The 19,916-nt window shown below is 41.1% G+C and overlaps 1 protein-coding gene across 2 annotated transcripts in view; it reads right to left on the bottom strand.

The window, feature by feature from the left end:
- The window catches only part of kcnb1 (potassium voltage-gated channel, Shab-related subfamily, member 1), a 316,525-nt gene that overhangs the window by 158,581 nt on the left and 138,028 nt on the right, over nucleotides 1-19,916 (bottom strand). The window lies entirely within an intron of this gene.

Here is a 19,916-nt window from a genome sequence, read left to right as displayed (position 1 = left end):
CCCTCAGCCATCCTTTTCAAAATTGCATTGTGTCCAGAGACGATGAGATCTAGTGACACCCCCCAACCCTCTGGGTGTACCATTTTTAATAAATGCCCAAACTTGCTCCTTCTCCCACAAGCATTTGAAAATCCAGCCTCTCATGTGTCATTCTGCAGTGTGGTTATCTCAATGAAACCTTTGAAAAGTGTGAAGTTACTCTGAAGTGTTAAGGCTGTGACTCTGTATGCCTAGCAATCAAGTAGAAGGGAACATGGGTTGACAAAGCACTGAGGGAACCGATGGCCTAATGGTACTATCACCAGATTATTAATCCAGAAATCTCAGCTAAATGTCCCAGGGGCCTGGGTTTGAATCCCATCACGTTACTGAATTCAGTAGAACATATCTGGAATTAAGAATCTACTGATGGCCGTGAAACCATTGTCGATTGTTGGAAAAACCCATCTGGTTCACTAGTGTCCTTTAGAGAAGGAAGTCTCCTGTTTTACATGGTCTGGCCTACATGGGACTCCAGAGCTACAGCAATGCGTTTGACTCTAAATTGCCCTCTGAAATGGCCTAACAAGCCACTCAGTTTGTGGGGGGGAGAGGTGCTAGGGATGGGCAATAAATGATGGCTAGCTAGGAACGGCTATGTGCCATGAATGAATATAAAAAAATCAATTATACTCCATTTGTCTGACCGAAAGCTTGTGAGGGCAGTTTCCTCTTTGGGAGCTTGATTGCTAATTAGCCCTATAACATTTTAATGTTTATTATATGCTGCTGCTATTGCTGCTTGGAGCTATTCCTGTCAGGAGATCTGCTGTCATGGTACGCCACAGTCATCTGTTTCACACCATCCTCACGCACATCCACTGTTGCTTGCTTGCAACCACTATGATGTCCATCATCTAACTATGGCTGGAATAGTCATTTCCTCTTTTGGATGTCACTTGTTAACAGTTCCTTTGCATTTTCAAACACCGCTTCGTTAGTCTTACTGTCAGTACCTTAAATTTTATGCATACATCTTAGTATCCATTTTCAATGGCCTCTTATTTTTTCCACAGATCTTTACTTATTGCCCAGGTTTCTGAGGCAGATTCGAAAATGGAAACAGTGTATCATTTTTCTCCCTTGTTATAAACTTGAATTTTCTTGTTGGCAACACATCCTTCATCTTCACAAAATTACCTTTGGCCATTTCAATTCCTCTGCTGACTTGGGCATTGCAACTATTATCTTCTGTTATCATTTGTCCTAAATAGACAAACATATAGACTTGGTCCAGTATGACACCATCCATTTCGATCTTCACTCTATTTTCTTCTACAGTGTTCCCTCAACTACTTTTTTGTGTTGATACTCAATCCATACTCTAAACTTCCAATTTTTAGTGACCTACAATATTTTGTAGGGCCTTTTCTGATTCTGCAAGTAGCACTGTGTAATTTGTGTACTGCAAGTTAGTTAGTTAGTTAGTTACTCAATTGTTTTACCCTTTGAAGTCCATCTAATTCTCTGACTATTTCTCATGTGTACAGATTGAATAATTTTGATGACAGTACATGCTTTGCCATAACCCTCTCTTGACTTAAAACATTGTTTTCCTGATTGTCCTTTTTTTAGCCTGATGTTCTTTATTTTCTCCCAATATAGACTGAGTAAATCTCACATCTTTACTGTCCATTTCAGAAACATGTCCATTAACTTTTGATGATTATTATGATAAAATGTATAATTTAGTTCCCCAACAATTCCCGCCATGGATGAGTCTGGAAAATCCCAGCTTATCTGTTTTTGTTTCACCCACTCAACTTCATTTTCTAATCTATTTCCAAATTCTTAAAAACAGGAGTCTTCACTCAGAACGCACTTGCGGCAATTTCTAATTTTTTCTAGCGTTTCCTTTTAGAAAATTAAATTTTGGAAGATCTGGTCAGGATATTTCATTGCTTTCTATAGCTAAAAATAATTTTGCAGGGGAGAGGTTGTGCATACATGCCAGAATTCTCGGGTTGTTCATGCTGATGAGAATCTCTGGCCCCGCCGGCAGCACACATCTGTCCATTGATAAAGTTTAATGTTCTTATTTAATAGTCACAAGTAAACATTAACATTGCAACAAAGTTACTGTGAAATGCCCCTCTCCGATGCCTGTTCGGGTCAATGCACCTAACCAGCACATCTCTCAGACTGTGGGAGGAAACTGGAGCACCTGGAGGAAACCCATGCAGACAATGTGCAAACTCTGCACAGTGACCCAAGCCAGGAATCGAACTTGGTGCTGTGAAGCGGCAGTGCTAACCACTGTGCTACTGTGCCACTGTTAGTGCTAGCAAATAATGCGCCACCTCCTGCCGGCAGGAGACACGTGACTGGAAGGCCAGAGAACCTCACCCATATCTTTTGAAGCTATGTTAAACAGCTCAAGACAAAATAATACAAAAAATTCTCACCACTATAAAAATCCTTGTTATAGGACTAAGGTAATAATTTGAAAAGATGGACGCCTGATATTCTAATGTTTTATGAACACAGTACATGGATTCTAGTTAGTGCCTTATTAAGATAGCATAATCCTAATTACTGTTTTAACAAGTCTCTCCACTATTTAAAGGAATTGTGGAAAGTTTAATTAAATATAATTTGCTCATTAGCTAGAATGGAGTAAATTTGGCCTTTACACTTGTACTATTGTCCAAAGAGAATAGCACGAATAATATTAAAAAGTGCTCCCTGGGACAGGGCAATTGAATAAATCAACACACTGTCCTTTTCCTTGGAAGCCTGGGTATTGAATCCAATGTAGGCCGCTGGGTGAAAGGCTTCATTCTTTGCAGGTGATAGGGCTGATTTGTGAAATAAGATTTGTTAGTTTCAAAGGGCACAAACGCTGTTTGTGCAGTGACTCTTATGCTGATTCTCTGATCTGCCATCACAGACTAGGTATGGATTGAATTAACAAATGTTGTCTTCAACTGAATTGTCAATGTCAGTTGCCAACTCCACTATCAGCTCAACAATCCCATAGCTAAAAGGGATTGTTGATGTGGCATAATGGTAACATCACTGAACCATTAATCTTGGGACTCAGACTAATGGCCTGGAGACAGGGGGTTCAAATCCCATTAAGGCAGCTAGTGGAATTTAAATTCAATTGATAAATCTAGAAGATAAAGCCAGTCTTAGTAATGGCCGGTATTGATTGTTGTAACGTCCATCTGGTTCATCCAGGGAACCCATCTAGGGAAAGAAATCTACCACCCTTAGCAGACCCACAGAAATTTGGCTGATTCTTAACTGCCCTCTGAAAAGGCACAGTGTGACACTCAGCTCAAAGGGCATTTCAGAATGGGCCTTGTCTGTGATTCCCACATCCCATGAAAGAATAAAGAAAAAAATAATATCACAAGTTAAACATTAAGCCCTCTTCTGTGTTGGCCTGATTTGATATGCTTCACAATTTTGAGTGAATCCAATAAATTGTGTGTATCTTCCCAATGACATTTCATAGGCTCCCTGTTCTCCAGATTTATTTATTTTAGCTTAATTTTCATATCCTTTCAGTCTCTTTCTCCAGCAATGTCACCTAATGCTCACTTCCTGCTTCTCTAAATTACTGCTTTTCAGGTCCATTGCAAACCACAGGTCCTGGATCTCAATCCAGTTCACTAATGTCCTCTTATTCCCCACTAACCACTCACTCAGTTTCACCACGCCAGGCCGAACTTTATTCTCAACACATGCTGTGTCAGAATTTTCTCTCAAATCGACTTTGACTGTTCTACTTCTTTCTTTTCCACCCATAATCTCTTAAAGTGGTAAGAAATATCACTCCTGCACTCTTTCACTTTCCTTCTCTTGATCCTAAGGTATGCTGAGGTTTTCTTTTGCAATGAGAGTATGTTAACACAAGTTGTTATAATATGGAAATTGTTTAAAAATAGTATAATTCACTCAACCAGCTGACATTTAAAGGGTAGAATAACATCACCTTGGCAATATGTATTAAGGAGCTGATGATATTCTAATTAAGTTTTAACAAAGGGTCCCATTAGGTGTTAGAATTCAAAACTTCTCACCATTGAATTAGGAATTTATTTTAAGTAACAGCACTTAGCACAGTTCAGTACTGCATTGTAACATTTATGTTTTAGGTTGATGCTTAATTCTACTTCAAATGGTAAACACATCCAACACCAACAATTATACAAACCTTGCAGCAGAATAGAAAGTCACTGGAACAGTACTGCTTTCCAATATTTGTGTTGGACCATATTTCTAACACAGAGTATATGTGCAGGGCCCCAGGCAATACCTGAAGCCAGGAAATATCATAAATGTTACTCTATAATGGATTGTATTTTCTCTGGGGTTACACAATTCCAATATTTAATTCTTGTAGTGCTAAAAGGTTTGAGGCGAACTCGCAAGCAGCTGGAAATGCTGATTGTTTGACACTTTCAAGTACATTTTAGGCTTCTTATCAATGTTTCTGAATTAAAATGTTACAATGGAATACATGGTAAAATATCTGTAGATTCAGCACCTTAAAAATACAGTGCATTCATTTATGAATATTTCAGCAGTCAACCCTGAGATCAAGTAAGACGCTACACCAAGAGATCACAGCTTAATTCATGTTTTAATAGAAACAGGGAAAATAAGATAAAACTGTATAACATGTTTTTGTAAAAGATTACAAAATGTTTTCCTTATAAAAAACTTCTCAAAATGGCAGCAATATTTCACTGGGAACCAATATCTATTACTTGTGTTGCAAAGTAGGATTTTGGAGTAGTTTGCCATCACAATAGTCATTTGGCAAAATGTTTGCTTTGTATACCACCAGATTCCTCCATACATAATCCAGTGACATACGTGAAGGAAAATGATTTAACGTTTAATATTGCTTTCTCTTCTCCCCCAGCACGCATTAGATTCTCTTTGTTTCCTTCCCTTCAGTATGGTAGCATCTTTCAAAAGAAATGGAGGCCAGAAGTTGGTATAGATCTAACCCATCTTCTATCCACCTTGTTAATTTCCACCTTGAGAACAAGGATTGTCTACTTGGCGTATCTTCAACCTCACTGAGAACTGTTATAAATTGGATCCAGCTTGGTGCCCAACACATTCAGCCATTACTTGCTAAGATGTGAGGTCATGGCTACAGTGCTCCATATGTTGATTTCCTAATTCCCACAATCTACCTATAAGGAAAGGTTAAGTGTAGGCCAGAGGAGAAAACACTATAAGAATGAGAATTACTCCTTCTGGGGTAACTCCTAGATGCTAATTTCAGTGTTAGGTTGACGAAAGCTTGAAGGGAGAAATTCCTTTTGGCTGGAAGTGGTTGTGCTGCTGGAAATTATTGCAGAAGGGTAAAGTACTCCGACCCGATAAATACATATACACTTAATTAAAACAATGAAACACTGTCTAAATTTGAAGCTTGACGATTTGGTAAATTTGGCTTATCATGCCCAGTAGAAGCATGGATGTATTAGCTGGAATTCTTCAGTCTCGCAGCCCTCCCCCACTACCACTGCCAGCTGGAACAGAGAACTTGGCACTCAGCCAATTCACCATTCACAGCAGTGGGAATGGAGAATCCCAGAGGAGGCCGAAGTGGAAAGATTCCAGCCACTGGGGATAATTCTCCAGGGCCGCTAGCCCTGGTGGGATTTACAATGGCCTATTCAATTGAGCGTAAGGGACAAAGTACGATCCTCGCCAGACGTCAAACCCGTTGTGAGTTTCCCGGCCTGCTCCACTGGGCCCGATCAGGTTCTCACAGAGTGGGCAAAAATGTGATCACTATTATTAACACCTCTACTTTCTCAGGAGGCTAAGGAAATTTGGCAAGTCCACTATGACTCTCACCAATATTTACTGATGCATCATAGAAAGCATTTTCAGATCTATCACAGAACGGTACGGCTCCTGCTCTAACCAAGACTACAAAAAAACCACACAATGTTGTGAATGTGGCCCTGTCCATCACGCAAACCAGCCTGCCATCCATTGACACTGTCCACACTTCCCGCTGTCTCAGAAAAGCAGCCAGCAGAATCATGAGCCCCATGCCTCCCAGACACATTCTCTTCCACCTTCTTCCGTCATGAAAAAGATACAAAAGTCTGAGACCATGTACCAACTGACTCAAGAACAGCTTCTTCTCTGCTGCCATCAGACTTTTGAATGGACCTACCTTGCATTAAGTGGATCTTCCTCTGCACCCTAGCTGTGACTGCAACATTACATTTTGCACTCTCTCTTTCTCTTATCCCCTATGTACTCTATGAGTGGTATGTTTTGTCTCTATAGTGAGCAAGAAACAATACTTTTCACTGTATCCCCAATACATTTGACAATAATAAATCAAATAAAAAATATTAATTTTAATATAATCACCAGGATTTAGGCCAGATGTTCCAATTTTCCATTATGACCCTTCTTCCCCTGCAGCTGAAAGTCCAGCCGATGTAATTAGGTGCAGGTCCTGACAAGTGACGACCTGATTCTTTGGGCTCTGAGGCCGGGGTGGGAGTAGGGAGTTGTATGTACTGCGCCCATGGGCTCCCCAGTCACTGCCAGACTATAAAGGGAGGGTTTCTCAAGGGCCCTGGGGATCGGACAGTTGGCGGGGGGGAGGGGGGGATTATTCTGGGGGAAGGGGTTAATCTCAGGTTCTCCTCTGGAATGGGGGTCTCATGGCTGGACTTCTCCTTCTTGCCCTGGGAAACATGGAGATCACTGTTAGGATGGTGACTTCAAGCAACTTTCTGTTAAAAATATTATTGCCTGGGTTCTGTAAGACTGAAGTGGCCAGGTCACAATAATACTCATGCCCCTTGAACAACTGGAATTCTTCAAAGTCACGACAGCATTCCATTCTACAACTGGGATTGCCCTTGGTTGATTTTCAGGTGCCCTCGCTGTCATCAGAACTCTTTAAAGTACTTTGATTGACAGGAGGTGTCAGTTTCACTCGAGAGATTCCTCTTTGTAGCCTAAATGAGCCACAAATGCTACCTGACCTCCTTGAACTACTTTGATTGACAGCTCCAGAACAGATCAAATAGTTCATTGTTAATACAATCACTTTGTGCTCCAGTAAGTCACAGCTATTCAGCGTGGCCCCATCTGTTTGTCTGCAGTTTTTTTTTAGTTTCTGACCCTTCCTAGAAAGCACAAATGTTTTCTAATACTTCTTTTTGTTTTTTTTCATCTTGCCTGCAAAACTTCTCACTGTGTTAATAAGCTTCATTCTGAACACGTTTTCTTTCTCTTTTTTACTTTGAGTCTTTTGTCTCTGCCAAGCTTCAAGATTAACGATGCTGTTGTTTGTATCTCTGAGATAGAGAAGGCTGAGGCAAGATTTCATTGAAGTGCATAAAGTTACAAGGGAGCCTTGCAGAATGGATATGGAAGGACCTATTGTGAAAGTTGAAGAGTCACCAGGTGGCATAGGTTAAAAGTCGAAGGCTGAGGAATAAAGGGGAGTTATTGGGAAATTAATTGAATCTAATAGTTGAGCTTGGGATGAGGGGGGTAAGGTGGGGTAGAGGTAGAAAGCTTCAAAAGCGTGCAACACACAGTTATCCATTAGACGTGCCATAATATATGGGGCTACTACCAAGGGCTGAAAAATGTACCCCTTCAGCCAGCAGACATCTGATGGGCTGAATGGCTGCTTCCTCTGCTATTATTTTCTTTGTATCTATAACCAATTGCCTCACTTCATCCAATGAGACCCTGTGAAGGACAATTCATATTAGTTAGATAAAACATTAAGTTGGTCATTGACATTTGAGATGAGGATGCAGAACGTTGTCCATTTGAACGTTGGCTCCCAGAATGTCATGTTCAAAGACCTGTCAGATGAAGGTGAAATTATTGCCTCTGATGTGCTGCTCATCTTTGAACTGCTTATTTCACATTCCGTTCTAATTTGCCTTTAAATTTTGCAAGCCTCTGGCAATGCTGAGAAGATTAAATGCTTTGAAATACATTGTTTACATTCAGTTTCATAGTCCAGTGAGTTTTATGAGCATCTTGATTGACAACTCCAGGATATTTCACAGTCGGCAGTAGCTTTTTTTCGCTTTTATTTCCCTTCACAGTCAATTAAATCTGAAGTACTTCTCTTTTCAGTTGCTTTGGTTTCTCTTTTTCAAACATACTTTCTCTTTGATCTGAAGAACTTCTTTGATAGAACAGGTCGACAGTTTGACTGCTCTTTTTCCATACTGGATCTTTTCTACCTCTTATACTGGAACAACGTGCCTGAACTGGACGTTGTTTTCAGACATAGCAGAAATTGACATAATTTCCCCTGCCACCCTAGTGATGCCACCCTGGCAATTTCACCCCAGCTGTGATCACTGCTAAAGTGACACTGTCAGGGGAGACACTGCCAGGATGGCTAGCCCTTTAAAAATGGTGTTGGATCTCTGTGAAGTCAGGATTGTTGATGTGTTTTCCACTGGGGTTTGGGTGGTTAAATCCCACCACAGCAGCGCTGCCAGTGCCATTGTGAAACACTCCAGTTTTCCCACTGACAGTAGCACTTAGTTTATATTTAGGAGAATCGCAGCCATTATAAATTTTAAAACGATGGGCAGATTTTTCTGCATGTTGTGCGGTGGAGGAGGCACCCCGCCATTAGCCAGAGATGGGATCTTCAGTCCTGCCAATATTAAAGGGGATTGCCATTGAATGTTCCCCTTTGCCAGAAAACTTTTGCCTATATTTTTAATAAGAGGACACAGCATACCACATGACTCCTTTGACATTTCAGGGGTTAGACAATGGCTAAAACCTGATTAAATATGGTCCTGAGTGAAGGAATTCCACACCAGTTGTGAGATTCACACATCTCATGGTTTAAGAATGGACCAAAACCTATGGACAATGGGGTTTGCGAACAACTTGTCTCGATGCTTCACCAGGGATAACAAAGACATCAAAACTTCATGGGTGGTAGACAAATATGAAATAGATCCCATTGAGTTTTCACTGTATTGTCATGGCCCCTCATCCAAATATAAAGAACTTCAATCTCTTAAAGTCTCAAGAGTGAAAAAGCCAAAACACAGAATATTTACTGGCCGAACATACCACGTTATTTGGAAAATGACTTTGGACTTGAAACAAGTCTCATGGGTAAGGCAGCCATGCTTGTTACTTGCTTTCAAAAATAACAGCAGAAGTTGCTCTGAATACCAAGAAACAATTGCTGGAATTTTACTGCCACACCCGCCCGAGGCTCGTAAGATCCCGTCCAAGGCCAACAGAGAATGCCGTTCTGCGAGCCTGGCCCGCCCCGATTCCGGGGTGTGTGTGCCGGTAAAATTCCGGCTATATGGCTAATATCTATGCCATCAAACCAACTGCAAAACAATTATTCAGCCAAGGAAATATACAGCTATACCTGTGTCATCTATTGTGGCAGAAATATGCACAGCCTAGTCCTTTTTAGTGACTCCTGTTACTGTATAAGTGAAAGAGAGAATGTATTCATTAAAGGCATTTCTGTTGCTATTTTGTGTGATCCATTATGTAGTAATTTAGCAGCTATAGATCCAAAGTCTTTGTGATCGACGATGGGAATATTTATTTTAGGCACACGTTATTCAGGACATCCTGGGGATTAAAGATTGACCTCACTTCTGGTTAGGAAGATTCTTTAACCAAACTCTACAGTGAACTCTGTTTCCATTCCATGGCTTGAATTCGGAACATATAATCAATTCATTACTCAATATCCCACGCTCTGAGACTGAAAATTGTGGTTCAGCTTCTAAGCATTTGATTAAATTCTTCAAATACATGCAATGAAAATGAATCTTTACATACTATATACATTTTATACTTTGAATTAATTAAAATACAAGCCTTAACTTTTTACAAATATACGGCAAGTGGCTGGGTGCAAACCAAATCTGTTGGTTAAAAGATTGCAGTATTTTGGACATAAATGATTATACACATAACAATGCCATACCCACAGTTCACAGCCATTTAATAATACCTTTGTCCAAACATACCACTGCACATAAAGTGACGACCCCTCAAGTGATAAAGATTCCTGTGGTGGATTTGTGTGATTCTGTTTTTGTTCATTCATTGGATATGGGTTAGCATTTGGTAAGGAGAAACCCATCCCTAATTGCCCTTGAACCCAGTGGCTTGTGAGGTAGGCCATTTCGCTGGGCAATTAAGAATTAACCACATGGCTGTGGGTCTGGAGTTATATGTAGGTCAGATTTTCTTTCCTAAAGGGCCTTAGAGAAACAGATAGGTTTTTACACTTGGTTTCAGGGTTGACCTTCAAGTTTCAATTCCAGATTTTGTATTGAATTCAAATTTCACTATCTACAGTGGTGGGATTTGAACCAGGTCCCCAGGGCAGTGCCCTGGGTCTTTGGATTACAAGCCTAGTGACAGTAATACTATGTCACTGCCTCCCCCTTGAAATGAAAACTGTAAGCAGATTTTCAGTTGTAGCAAGAAACAATTGTGATGTTTGTGCTTTTTCTTAAGCAAGTTGTTTTTTTAATTTATCCTGATTGAGATCAGCTGTACATTTTCTGCTTCTTTTAATGCATTTTTATGGCATATATATCACACACATTTTAAAATTTAAAAGTATCCCTGCCTGCATATTCTTAAATGTGTGAATAATGTGGAAAACCATGGTTAAGTGCACTGAAACTTTAATTTTCAAATTTAGGAAAGGAATATCTGGCCTGGCAGCATCCGTGGAGAGAGAAAGAAAGTTAACATTTCAGGTCGATGAACTTGTGTCAGAATTCTGAATGAGATTTGGTATTACAGTGAGTTCTGACAAAAAGTCATTGCCCTGAAACATTGAATGGAATTCTTATAGGCAAGAGAGGCAAGTCTGGGTGTGTGCATGGAGATAAAGCCCCTCAAATTGGCAACAGTTACATATCATCTTGCTCTCTTTTGGGTTTCAGATGGGTTGGAAGTGAATTAGGGAACCCCCATACAGCTCTTGTGTAAGTGAGTTAGATATTCAAATAGATCAGTACATTGTGTTTTATCAGCTTTAACGAGCAGTGTACTAGATTTCCGAGCTGTCAGGAACTTGCCAGTGTCACTGAGTGCATAGCAGGGAATACCTACTCAGTGAAACTGAAAGGGTGGGAAGTCATTGACCGATGCAACATGAAGAGAGCCATGGCCAGGTGAGAGGCTACTGCTCAAAGCACTTCTTGTTAAGGTGTGCTTTTGCTGCTGATAAGCAATTGCCAATTTCTTGAAAATCACCTCAAGGATCTTGCGCTTCATTCACCCTCAGATGTTCTCCCTGCTGCCAACCTTCACTACACCACAATAATGTTCACTCTCTTATGCTTAAACCTGGAATTAGGAAGTTGCTGTGTGAGATAAAGGTCTGAGAGATCTCCCTAAATGCCCTGCAGAGCGTAATGTGTTTTTTTTTTGAATTTGTATCTAATAACAAGTGGCCATATAAAAGTCCACAGTCCATGCAAGTGTAAGTTTAATAAAGGGTTAACTCTGTTCATTTGCAGCTCAGAGCAAATCCTTCCCCTCTCCTCCCATTGTTTATTGCTTATTGGCAGGAGTACAGATGTTGGAAGCATATTTCACTTGGGCTTCAAATAAAAACTCCAGTTCTTACTTTGCTTTAGGGATCTGTAGCTTTCAGTAATGAAAGCTAATTAAGTCTGTGACATTTTCAAAAATAATAAGCTATCAGAAGCTAAGACATGTGATGTATACAATATTCAACATTTACAGACTTTGCTGGAATGCTTCACATTTAAGTTGGTTAAAAGCTAAGCTGGATAACTAGCAGCCAGGACTAGAAGCGGGGCAAAGGCAGATTACATTATGTATGCAATAATTGGAACAAGTCGATTGCAGGGTGAATGCCGAATGTTTAGCTAAAACACAAAATGCAACTTTTATGAAATGTTTATAGCAGTCTATGGACTAAAGCTGTATTTTCTTGATGGCATTTCTAAATAAACCTCCTGGCATCCTAGTTGGCACCAATAATAGTTAATGCATGCAAAAAGCCCAGCTGTCCTATCCCTGACAATGATAAAAGCAATTAGGGCATTAGGTTGGATAAAAATAAGCAAATCTTCATTTAGGCATCATATAATTTAATTGATCTATTGTTATTGCATCAACCTAAAAAGGGGACTGTCAGTTGTTTCTGATGGGCTTTAATAGTGTTCCTTTTATGCATTCAAAGCTGTCACAATATGAAGGAAGAATTGGCCCTGTTAACTTTCAGCAACCGATACCATAATTTTTCATTGATACCTCTGTTACTTGTACTGTGCTATTGAGGATACCAGCATCACATTTAAGATAAGTTTTAAGCAGTTATCCAGTGCTACATAATTCTACTTCAGACCAATATTGATTTATTCCTATTGAAAACCATCATTATTTGTTAATGCTGGCTGCAACAGCGAGACAATCTTACCTCAGTCAATGGAAGAGGGCATGATATAGAATTCAAATAATAACTTCAGTAAATTATGGGAATCAGAACACATTAGGTAGAATTCTGCAGTGCTTTCCCACATTGCCAGTGAAGGTGCCATATTTCACGTATTTAAAATCGACTAGCTTGTTTTCAAAGTATTGGTCCATTTGTAAATTATTGCAATAAAAGGTACAAAAATAAGTCATTCTGATCTTCCAAAAATAAGCAGGCAAATATGCACATTTGGAAAATTGTGTTTTCCCATTTATGTTTTAGTTTTGCAGCTGCAGGCTGAAGGAGATTAACATTTGTCCTTAATTGTTTATAATTGTTATATCTCTTAACATAACTAGATCAATGTGATAAAGTCAAAGAATTATAAGATAATTGACTTAATGGGATGATGCATGAACACATTTTGATTTTGCTGGTAGAGATATAAATCTCAGTAAGTTTTATTTAAAAAATATCAATAGAAAGGTTGAATACATCTTCATGCTTGCTGTTGTGCACATAATCCTATCCCGTGTTACCTTTCTGTTGCCAATTCTTTAGTCTTTCTGAGTGCTGACGTGGAGCTGCTGGTGTTGGACTGGGGTAGGCACAGTAAGTAGTCTCACAACACCAGGTTAAAGTTCAACAGGTTTATTTGGTAGCATGAGCTTTTGGAGCATTGCCCCTTTATCAGACTCACCTGATGTTGGGGCAATGCTCCGAAAATCAAATAAACCTGTTGGACTTTAACCTGATGTTGTGAGAATACTTACTGTCTTTTTGACTGCCACTTAACCCTCTTATTGCTGAGAAAAAATTGCTGAGAGCAAAAAATTTATTAAACTGATGGAGACAATTAAACTACACTGGATCGTTTCATCACTCCATTGCAGAAGCAGAATATCAATCATAAATGAATTAGAAATTCAAATGAATACAATATTGACTTGCATTTATTAAGCACTTTTAACACAGTAAAATGTCCTAAGGTGCTTTAAAGGAGCGCTGTCGAAGATAATTTAACACTGATCCATCTAAAGTAATATTAGGGAAAATGGACAAAAACCTGGTCAAGAGGTAGATATTAAAGAGTGCTTAATGATGGAGAGAAAGGTGGTGAGGTGGAAAGAATGCCAGAACGGAGGTTCTAGTAAGTTGAAGACAATTAAAATGGAGGAGGGTCAAGAGGCCAGAAATGCCAAAATGGATTTGAACATCAGCAAAACAATTTGTTGGGAAAAGGAAGTTCGATAATAGTTGGTGATGGAACTGTGCCTTTGTCCAGGTGTGGACAGCTGATTGGATCATTTCAAGATTTTGGAAGGTGGAAACAGGGACAATGGCAAGGAGAATGTTGGAGAAAATGAGCACAAATGTGATACAAAGGCAAGTGTGCAACTCGCCAGGATTGGTTTGTGTTTGGGGGTATGGGTTTGGGGAGATATGAAAGAGAATACTGAGATCTGCATCTTTGGGCTTATCTTGAACCAGATTCCAGAGAGGTTGATGTAGTCAACTCTGTTACTTATGGAAGCCAAAGTTTGACAGTGTTACTATTCCCCTGGAAAATGAAGGCTCCTAGGATTACCCCAATCCAAAACAACTTTAATTAAATGAACATCTCAGTTCAGCACCGTGATGTATTACATTGTTGGCAATGCTATCTTTTAGATGAGACATGAAACCTATGTTCTGTTCAATTTAGCTTATTTAAAAAAAAATGAATTTGTAAATTCAAGAAAAATAACTAACAGCAGTTAAACTGTAAAGGGATGATCCCCTACACTTGGAAAGATAATATTTTGGGACCAGACAAGAGTTTGCTGTTAAAAATTCACCTAGACATAAATACATCAAGCCTAAATTTTTCTGTCATGTTTTAAGGGTATCTAGACAGAGGTACTTCAACTTTGTGTGTTCTAATACTAAGCCTCTCTGCTAGGTATTAGTATAGCGAAGCTTGTGGAGCAATGGTACAAATTGGACAGCAATGTACTGATTCCTGCATTTAACTGCACATGTGCAGATTTCAGAAGTTGCCATTCAATTTACTCCTTAATAATGGTTAGCGTGGATACCCTCACGTTATTCTTACCAGATTATTACCAGGCGACTAAGTCATGCTCTACATGATTTTATTTTATTAGGTGTGTACCAAGCTTGAATTGAAATTGAGATTGATTTACAGAAAAAGGTCCCTGACTGTTCCTGACCAGGAAATTGTTTTATGATTGACAGCTGAAGTACAGATGGCTGCACGGTAAAGAGCTGATTTTATTTGATTTGAAACCTTGGTTGTTTATCATTGTTGGGCAAAGAATGTAAAACATTGCCAGGGTGAACATGATCAGCTGAGTGAGAAACAACTTGAACCAATTTGTTTGAACATTCTGATTGCTTTAACTTTTGCTGACTGCTGATTTTTGAATTGTAATTTTGCACAGTTTGACTGGTTGTGTTTAATTAGGATACTGATTTCTAATGGGCAGTGCTAGCCATTACCCTGGAAGTGGTATTGGTCTAGACAGCCCAGGATTTAGTGCTGCCATGAATACAATGGGATAAATAGTCTTCCACAGTCATTCACTGCAAATTCTACAATTTCACCTGCACAGTGACAATTGACCATTTGAACGAGCCAGCATTGTCAAGTGAATTGTTCTTGGAATTATTGAATGTTACCACACAGGAGAAGGCTATTCAGCCTGTTTTGTCTGCCTTCTTGTTCTTTCCCCATAAACCTGCAACATTTTCCTCTTCAAGTATTTCTTTAATTCTGTCTTGCAGGCTCATTGAATCGGCTCCCATTACCATTTCAGGCTGTGCAAACAACTCGCTGCATGAATTTAATTTTCCATCATCTCACCTCATGTTCTTTTGCCAACTACCTGAAATCTATGTCCTCTGGTTACTGACCCCCACCACTGCCAACAGTTCCTTCTTATTTTTGTCCCTGAGTACAATCTGAGCTTCTTCGTCAATCTCTCCACGCAACTGTAGTCCTGCATCTCTCGTACCATCCTGGTAAATCCTCTCTGTATCCTCTTCAAGGCCTTAAAGTCATTCCCTAAAGTGTGGTACCTAGAATGATTTATCCTTCGGTGAGAAGTGGGAATTGCCCACGCCTGCTATAGCGAGGGTCATTGACTGCATTAAATGTGGCCATCAATGTTCTCATGGTCTTCACATCAAACATCCAACTTGTCTTCAACCATAGAAAGCAGATCCTTCAGATGTGTACACAGTTCCCAAGAAGCAGCCATGGTACCCATGCAGTCCCATTTGCCGGGACTGTTTTGGCCACCCATGTCTCTCCAGGAATGGATTCCCGGTGACAAGGGCTACTCACTAAAGACATGGCTATACATGCTGTGAGAAACCTCACACTGCAGAAGAGGAGGGGTACAACTGCTGCCTCAAGAAACCACTGAGCAGGCCATTGGGCTACTGAAGATGAGATTCATGTTACCGGACCAGTCCAGTGGAGCCCTACAGTGTACCCCAGTGAGGGTGTCACATCTGATAGTGATCTGTAGTGCACTCCACAAGCCAGCATTGCAGAAGGGGAATGGTTTTGAACAATGAAGAAGTAATCAACTGCTATTCCTCCTCCAATAAGGAGGATAAGGAGCAGACTGCGGAGGGATGGCACAGGATAAGGAATCCCCAATGGCAGAAGGAAATGAGAGACGTATAGAGAGAGGCTTGAGACAATCTCATACATATCCATTTCCTTACGACCCTGGTTCCCTTTCACAATCAGTGCAATACTCAGCTTGATGTGAATCTGCTCTCACCTCTTCCACCTGGCACTCCATTACCCAGCTTGAAGGTTCACAGCACTGAATGACAAACATCAGCTGACCAGATGCAGCCTATTCCAAAGCGAGCAGCCTATTGAGGCAGAAGGCTGTATATGACATCCAATGACATAGCAAGAAATGAAGGGATGACTAAGAACAGCAAGGCTAACATTTATTGATCAGCACTACTGTATAAAACCTTAACATTTCCAAATTCTAAACACCCCTGAATCCTAAGGGCATCTAGATGCTCTCCTTAATGGACTTATGTATAATCCTATGAGGTGTGATTCCTGCACTTGCAACAGAGATGGAGGCTGCTGGCTGATCCCATGACTTGGGATACCCTTGACAGCTATCCATTGCCTAGAGGGCCCTGGCATGCTGATGGTCCCCTCCACAGGTTCAGGACCTTCCTCCGTCATCATGGCTATTGGAACTGGTGCCACTGGCAGAGGAGCTGAGGAGCTACTGTCCACACTCTGCGAAGAGCCCCAGATGCAGAAGGCAGCCACTCTTTCTCACTTGCACACTGTAGCTCCATGCCTTAGAAGAAACTCCAGATATCTCATCCCCTACTTGCCTTGCCATTCTGTATTGAGTTCATGGACAAAGTGGTAGCCTGCAGGTCTGTGCGCACCGTGGGCATCCACTGACTAGTTTTCTGGATCTGGTTGTTCATGAGAGTCACCAGCGTTCCAATGGAGATGCTGTGAATGCAACACCTTGAGACATGGTGCCATTCATAGCCTGGATAGATTGCTTCTTTGTCCACATGGTTGCGCATGGCCTCTGGTAACTCCGCCAGATGTTCTCTTACCTCTCACTGCATCTGCAGCAGATACATTGTTCCTGACGAATCCAGAGGCATGTCATTGGTCTGGGGCTCTGCTTGGACTTGTTGGAGGGGGTGCAGGAATGATCTCTCCTGGTCGTGGGGGTTGGGGGGGCGGTGTGGTTCTGCCGCAATATTGTTGAGGCAGTGATTTAAAAGAGGCAGTGGTACATGCAGGGCTGCAGCTCTTTACGTATGGCGTCAGCACCTGCTTTTGAGTTGAGTGACACCAGCATTGAGGTCTCTTTACCCACCACTGATGAAGCTGCATGACTCTGAATGGTAGGACACTCGTTCTGCTGCCTTCACTGGGACTTACAACTTCTGAACAAAGTTCAGCTCAGTCATAGAATCATATAATCCCTACAGTGCAGAAGCAGGCCATTCGGCCCATTGAATCAGCACTGGCCACAATCCTACCCAAGCTCTCTTCCTGTAACCCCACATATTTATCCTGTTAATCCCCTGACACTTGGGTCAATTTTAGCATGGCCACGCAACCTAACCCACACATCGTTGGACTATGGGAGGAAACTGGAGCACCCGGAGGGAACTGATGCAGACACGGGGGGAATGTGCAAATTCCACACAGACAGTGACCCGAGGCCGGAATTGATACCAGGCCCCTGGCGTTGTGAGGACCAGTGCTAATCACTGTGCCACACTACTTGTAGTAAATTAACTTATGCTATCCATTGATACTATTACTAAAAAGCCTTTCAAACTCGCTGGTGTTGGTTTAAGTCTCAGGATATCCTGACATTTGAATCTGCAAAGCACAAATATGAAAAGTTTTAGTCTTGTCTGAATGTAAGGCTCCTTGTAGTATTGGGAAAAAAATTAAAAGTTGCCTTTTCACCTAATTTTTCAAAGAATGCTATTCTTGGGATCAAGTATAGGACAGTACTGACATGACACCTGTTCCTCCTACATCCAGGGTTTTCACTGAAGACCTGCAAGGAGTAAAGTGAGTTATTAAGTTAGTTAATGAAGATTATTTCTGTATGTGGAATGATTGCTGGTATTGCCCTATATTAATCACTTGCATGATGAAGCAACTGTATGCAAATCGCTTTGAGATGTTGCTAACAGGTATGAAGTGTTATATAAATTCGAGCAGAGTTTCTCAGTGATGTGATCTTCCCTCCCACTAGCCGAGAAGTCACTGAGGAGGGCATCCCCACCAATCAGGGCTGCTCTGCAGCCATTTAACGACTGGCTGTGTGACTGGGAACGGTAGCCATGGCTCGGAATGCCAGCAGTGTCAAGGGTGAAAGAGCTGGAGCCCCAGGCCACTGGGAACTCTGGAGTGGCATGGTGAGGAAGGGTGGTGGGGGTGGAGGAAGGAGGAAGAGGAGGAAGAGAGAGAGAGATCGAGAGCGAGAGCAAGGGTTACATTAAGAAGGGTGGAGATAACAATTGGAAGGGCAGAAATGGAGGGAACAACTGGGGGGTCTCAGTCCTCGAGGCAATGGATTTTTGGCTGGCTACCACAATCCCATGTCAGCAACCCCCACGGTGGCGGCAGAAAATCCTGGCCTTGATATGTGTAAAAAAACTTACCATCAGCTGATCATTGTTCTAAAACATAGCTGGTTCACCATTTTCTTTTAGAGAAGGAAACTGGTTTAGTTTATTTGTGATTCCTGTCTCACACTGATGTAACTGACTCTAAACTGCTCTCTGAAGTTGCCTAGACAATAAATTACCAGTGATGTCCATTGTCTGCTTTACAATTTCTTCGTTACGCAGTGACTTATATTGGGGAATATAGCAATCATTTTGTGCACTTACAAATTAAATTTCTCCCTTTGCTCCATGTAGACGCTTCACTGAGGAACCTGGGTGTAGGAGGAACAGGCTTCATGTCATTATTGTCCTTTGCTTGATAACAAGGCTAAAAATCAATAAAGCACCAGAGGGGAAAAAAAGAGACTTCCATTCAAGTTAATGATCTCTAGTGAGAGCAAAGTACCACCAATAACCGCATGGCCAAACACTTCATACAATTAACCCTGCTTATCTCAGCCAGCCTGCCACCCTTACTGTTGTCAAGGTACCCAGGATAGGGAAAAGTGAATTCTAACATTATTTTCTTTGAAATGGCTGGAATTCCTATTCGACCAACTGCCAAGCTTTTGACTCCACTGAGAGAATTTTAACCACCCCGCTTCCTACTAATCAGTGAGAGAGGATAAGGGAGCATTAAGTTAGTGAATTAGTGAAAAGTGGTCTTGAATGTGTCTCCATCCAGTTGAAGTGTGCCAGGTTCGGGGGCCGCCAGTTCAACCACTCTGGTGAGGTGGCTGTGTGTTCTCATGTCAAAACAAGGCTCTGCTCTTCAGTTTTTGGGAACCATTTGAATTAAATGGCCGGGGGCTAGATTTTCCAGGGATCAGGAACGCCGCAGCAAAAAAAGGAAGTAAAATTCAGCAGCAAAGTGCTTTTCACGGCATTGCTTGTGGGTCAGGAGGGGCATGAGTGCTTTCCTCTTGCCCCTTCTGGAATATAATCTGCCGTGGTCCACCTCTGTCCCTGTCAGCTGTAAACCTACATGTGAGCATCACACGCCACCCGTAATTTTCATGACCCTCTCAGTGATCTTCAACTAGCCCTCATTGATCTCTTTCTCCCTCCTCACTGACTTGCTCCCAGCTCCCTGTCATATCTCGATCTTCTCTGATTATCGGGAACCTTGTACCACTGTACAAATTAAGAGGCTACCTGGTTGGGTGGGAAATGAAATGTAGAGATTATCTGAGTGCAATATTACTGAGATACAACTTCACTCCTTTCTAAA

The sequence above is a fragment of the Carcharhinus amblyrhynchos genome, chromosome 16 (genome assembly GCF_965287045.1).
Source record: "Carcharhinus amblyrhynchos chromosome 16, sCarAmb.v2.hapA, whole genome shotgun sequence".
Taxonomy (NCBI): Eukaryota; Metazoa; Chordata; class Chondrichthyes; order Carcharhiniformes; family Carcharhinidae; genus Carcharhinus; species Carcharhinus amblyrhynchos.
Note: the sequence above shows the minus strand (reverse complement) of the source record. Positions and strands in the feature narration are given on the sequence as shown.